The following is a 6,000-nucleotide window of genomic DNA, read 5'->3' on the forward strand; positions in this document are numbered from 1 at the left end:
AGAATTAGCAAACACAGTTGTTCTGTTTATTTGTTATTGTAAAATGAAGGTGTTTGTTTTATATGTTTCTATGATAGATTCACATTTCATTTAGTTCATATATTTGTTGGAAAGGGTTAAAAATGGATTGGATAAAACAAAAGTGTAGCTAGCATTGATTAAAAACGTGTCTAAAATATGTGATTACAAAAGAAGGGTTTGTTAAAAGTGTTATAAAGTGTAAAGTGCTGTAAAGTTTGTTTGAGGTAGAGTTTGTGATGGTCACGTGACCAGAGTTTAGCTGAGAGCACATCCATGGCATTGTGGGTCAGAACTAGCATGGATACAGAGCTACAGCCACAACAGTAATGTTATTGTGCATGTGGTCTAAGAAGCGCACATGGTAATGGTTTTCATGTACAGTATATTGTATATATCATGTTGTATAAATGTTTTATATTGGCGATAAGAGGATATTTTCAGTAATATCCGTTATGTCGCATTTTTCCTGTTCCGCTAGCTCGAGACTGTTTATTGACACTAACATGAGAGACTTTAATGGGTTTCAGAGATATTTACGTTGTAAACTGTGTTTTCTGTAGTTTTCACGGTGTCTGAAGAAAATGAGAAAGAGAGAGAGAGAAATAATCTTCCGAAGACGTCAATATCAATCAATCAATCTTTATTTATAAAGCACTTTTCATACAAAAAAAAAAGTAGCACAAAGTGCTTTACATGGTTAAAAGCAGCCCACTCCACCCCACCCTCCAACTCACTCCCCACACTCTCATTAACATAAACAATGTGAATACACACATACCCCCCCCACACACACACACACACACACGCACACTTAAAGAGTAAAATTGGGCTGGGTACGCATGTGCCAAGTGAGGAAACACTATAACAGGGAGCCGTCTGCACCGGGAGCCAATCACAGACCGCAGCCTCCAGGCTGGGCACACAGCAGGAGGGAGGCAAAGGAGCCCCCCAACCAGGCTGAGAGGACCCCCAGAGCCCCAGCAGCCACGGTCGATCACAGCCCCGGTGCAGAGAGCGCCCTCCGAGGAAACACTGGAGACATGACACAATAGGATATGTACAGGGTAAAACGATAAAATAAATAAGAACGGGATACAATATAAATATAAATAGAGTAAGAAGATTAAAAAATTAATAAGAATAAAATCAATAAATATTAGGTAAAGCCTAAATTAATAATAGAATAACCGGATAGAATAAATAAGCATAAAATAAATAAACATTAAGTAAAAGCTAAATTAAAAAGGTGGGTCTTGAGCCTGTTCTTAAAAACAGATGCGTGATGATGCGTCGCCATTGTTTGTTGGACCCCTGTAGTTACAGTTAAATCAAGCTAATTGAAATAATACACATTTTACACTTTATTATTGTAGTACCGATGCAAAAACAGCTCGCAGCCTGCTATAAGCTGTTTTTCTTACGGCACTGTGCAAAATGTCATGAGTCACCCCTCGTGTCTTTATATTTTACCAGGGAAATGAGAAATAGGTGCAGCGATTTATTGAAATGTGAAAAAACAGCATATCAGGCAAAAATAAAATTTGTATAATTCTAACAAGCTTGACGATCAATATTTGGAATGATGACTGTTATTCTTGTACACAGTCCAAACTGTCTGAGGCAGTTTTCTTTTAATTTCTTTAAGAAGAAGTCTTCCGGAATATTTCTCCAGGCTTTTGGAAGGACACTTAAAGCTCTTTAGCTTAGCATTTAGATTTAGTAATGCTGAGGTTCAGGCTGTGGGGAGGCCAATCCATGACTGACAGTGTCCCATTGTGTGTGTGTGTTGTTTAAATCCAGGTATGCTTTCATTGAACCGCAGTGTGAATATATTCAGCTGCCAATCAGTCATTTTCCAGATAGTGGCCATGGCAGAGCCTCCACCGTGTTTTTCAGATGGCTGTAGACACTTACTCTTCGGCAGAAGAGCATCTGTGACCACATCAAACCTCGAAGCAGATGGTCTGTGGCAGCAGAAGACCACACCAGGTACCACTTAGTTAAAAACAGGAGACCGAGGCTGCAGTTCACATGGGTTTAACTTAGATTGAGCCTAAAGCAGTTTATCTACATTAAGATATTATAAGATATATAAATAAATGGAATGACACTCCATGTTTTTATAAAATTCACTGCCAAAAATACCACAACCTCATTGCACACGTTTAAAATAAGCTTTTGTTGAGCTGTACTCACAAAATGTAAAATATTATTTGTTGCATTATTCTTTCGAGCTCATTTGAACCCTTTTAGTGAAAATTAATCACTGGGGGTTTTTCACAGGAAGGGTGTGTTTTCTTGTTCTCTTTTTCTTTTCTCTGATTTTTCCTTGAGTCAAGAGGTCTTGAGCAATAGTTCTTGAGGCTTTCTTGGCTTCTCTTTTGTTTTTCTTGTTTTTTAGTCGACTCCTTATACCTGACAATATTCATGGGAATGTGTTTTTTTTGGGTTTTTTTTGTCTTTATTTGTTACAGACAATATAACTAAGGACCATTTTTAAATTGTATCTTCAGGCATTTTTTTATTAGCAGCCTGTCACAGAAACATATTTTGTGGTTCAATCAGTGAAAATATTGGAAAAATATTTAAGATAAAACAGTTTGAAAGCCACTAAATACTAGTTTAGCACCAAAAAGGTGATTGAAACCTCAGCAGGGTATGAAGTGTGTCCTTACAAATTTAAGTAAATTGGACAAATGTAGAGCAAAAGAAGAAGTGAGAGGCCTAAAATGCTATCAACAGCAGATCACCAGCCACGTCATGAAAAACACATCCTTAAGATATGCTGCCAAGAAGCCACCCTTAAAGTGTTCCCCTACTGGATACCATACAGAACAGTAGACACAGCTAAAATTCTGGGTTAATTCCACTTCATTCCTGACTTGCAAAATCGTGACAATCACAGTCATGTGAAACATAAAAGGAACCACAACAGTCCATCTGACTTTTCTATTTTTATTAATCACGCACCCATAGATGCAAATATACTAATACTGCCCCAATAAGTTACATTTAAATAAAAGACATATTCTGTTCATTTCTCCCATGTCACACAACAATAAACCTATAAGGTAAAAAAGATGCAGTTTAACATGTTTTTTAAAAACCTGATAAATGGCTTCTGCATACATTCGAGCAGCATTCAATGTTTTTTTTAATCTCCTGTAAATATTACAGGATTATCGTCTCCGACTTCATCCAGAGGGAGGATTAACCAACACCGTATAGAAAAATAAAATCACTTCTGTACATTCAGCTTGTGACTGGAGGTCAGCCATGAAAAAAAGGAGTATTTCTGCAGGTGTAACTGGAGGATTTCTCGACATAAATGGAATATGCAACACACAGCACAGATTACAAACAACCACTGGGAGTCCCCCACTACCTCACTAACTTCACCCTACCCATTACTTTGTTAGATACAACTTGGGAATTAAGGGCCTACATACCCCGGAGACATACACTTAAAATAAATCCTCATCTGATAGTTCCATCCGGATATTGTCTGTTTTATCCTCTCTGTACATAAAAGGGCGAACAATAGCTGAGGTACAGAAGATGCCACAGTGGGTGACAAGCAGATGTGTTTCAGAAAAACTTTGAATGGAGCCGCTCTGTTTCCACTGCACAGCTGGATTGAGGATATCAGCAAGTCTAAAACTTTAACAGGTCCAGACTGTAACAGTAACAGACCCCTAACTGAGTGTTGCTGGCCTCCAGGAATCTACCTTGTGATTCCTGTGGTTCAAAATTATCTGAAATTTTAGTAAACACTCTTATTTGCTTTCTGGTGCAGAGTCAGGAGCATTCATACCACTCTGGCAGCTGCAGCCAGCCTAGCCGTATCCACAGGTGACAGAAAGCTTCTACGCTTTGGTTTTTCTGCGTACTAATTTACAACAAAACATTTAGCAGTTTTACATTTATTGTTCAGAGACGAGAGTGGCATTAAGCTTCTCATCTTACTCTCTCCAAGAAAGCAAATAAACGCACAACCCAAAAATAACAAACTTGTCAAACTCAGCAGTGTTCAAAGAGGTCAAGAATGAAAGCTTTTCATGTGCATTTCTATAATCAGAGCTATCGCCATCTGGTGGCTTTCTGATAGAATGCAGGTTTTTACTCAAAATATTTTTATAGAACAATTGTGGATACAGTTAACAAAAAAGAAAGGAAAAGAAAAACAAAGGGAAACGCGTCACCCTCGGCAGAGGTGGGTAGTAACGAGTTACATTTACTCCGTTACATTTACTTGAGTAAGTTTTTGAAAAAAATGTACTTTTAAAGTACCTTTTTTGCACGATACTTTTTACTTTTACTTGAGTACATTTGTGAAGAAGAAACGGTACTTTTACTCCGCTACATTTGCAAAATTTGACTCGTTACTTTTTAAAAAATAATTAGTTTAACACATTAGATAACATGCCACCAGTGGAGTTTCCGGTAACTTTTTTACCAATCAGATGTGGCCACGCAGTCACATGACCAGTTTGAAACTGTGGCGGGCAGAGAGACCCAAGCGTTTCAAAGTAGCGGACACACAGAAAGAAGAAACATTAAAAGCATGGCAGAGCTTTCCCTCCCCATCTTCAGCTGCCTCCCTCTTCCCGCTCCACCACAACCACCCACACATGCAGGACCTTGGAGTAGGGGTATGTCACCAGGGTGCAGAGGAGGCTACCCCCCCTCTGTCCCCTTCTGGCTGCCTCTGCCTCAATTTTATCCCACAACTTAGACATTCACATTACTCACACTCTCATTACACATACATATAGGATCTTGGGGGTGGGCACGATACACGGAATCCAAAGTACCATCAGGGTGTACACCTCGCCCCTGGCGTCGTTGCCCACCTCTCAATTTTAAATACACGTAGACATTGAGGGCTAGCAGGAGGGACTATGCGCTTACCTGCTGCTCTCTGGCAGGTAGCTCCATGCCCTCCTGGGTTTTAAATGCACCTTAGAACACACATGCATCAACACTACATATGAGTGGGTGGAGGGAGGTTTAGAGTCTTCACACACCCCCGTTCTCTGCTGCCTGTTGGAGCGGGGGGGCTAGGAGGAGTTGGCCGTCCGACTGCGGTCTGGAGTGTGGGGCCTCCCTGCTGCTGCGGAGTCGGGGCGGTCTGCCTCACCCCACCGCAGGGAAAAGGGTAACACCACCTGGGTCTGGGTGCAGTTCCCCCCCTCCAGGGGCAAGGGTACCTAGACCCGGGGCTTAGAGTACGCTTGGGGAGTGTGATCGTGTGTACAGCGTCTCTTTATGTCTGTCTCCACGTTGGTTGAGTGTGGAGTAAGTGCATATGAGAGCATGAGGGTGGGAATGGATGTTTGTATCTGTGTGTGCCTGTATGTCTGTGTCTATATGTCAGGTTGGGTGTCAGACGCCACCTCTCTGGGGACATCTCAGGCCCTCCAAGGTTTGGAGGCCTATCTCCCCCCACCACTCCCCCTGCCAGTGGCGGACTCCCTCAGACATCGGTGCGTTGGTTGTTCTTTGTGTCTGGGGATGGGCGTCCAGGTACACACCGGCTCACTCCTTGGCGGCCGTTTATCGGGGCCTGGAGCCTGGGGCTCGGTCGGGCCACTTCGGAGGTGGGGTGCCCCCGGCCTCTCGGCCTGGGGCTCGGTCACTCAGGCGCGGCTGCCCCTCTGTTGGTCTTCCTTGGTCTCTTGTGTTCTGGGGGCCTCTGGATGTCTGGAGTTTTGATCTCCTCCACACCTGCTTCATGCCCTGGAGGACGGGGCTGTGGCCCCCCCACACCCTCTAGCAGATCATTACATGAAGGAACCTTTTAAAAAAACAAACGCGTCCATGCTCACAGGTGTACACACGGGTGATCACACCCACAAACTACACCCTTTTTGGCTCCTACCTCAAAGCACACTGTGTTCTGTTGATCTTATGTGCTGCACAATAATGTTTAACATTTAGTATTTACTGTCATATTCCCATATATCATTGTGATGTTGT

This window comes from Astatotilapia calliptera, chromosome 14 (assembly GCF_900246225.1).
Source record: "Astatotilapia calliptera chromosome 14, fAstCal1.2, whole genome shotgun sequence".
In the NCBI taxonomy this organism is placed as follows: Eukaryota; Metazoa; Chordata; class Actinopteri; order Cichliformes; family Cichlidae; genus Astatotilapia; species Astatotilapia calliptera.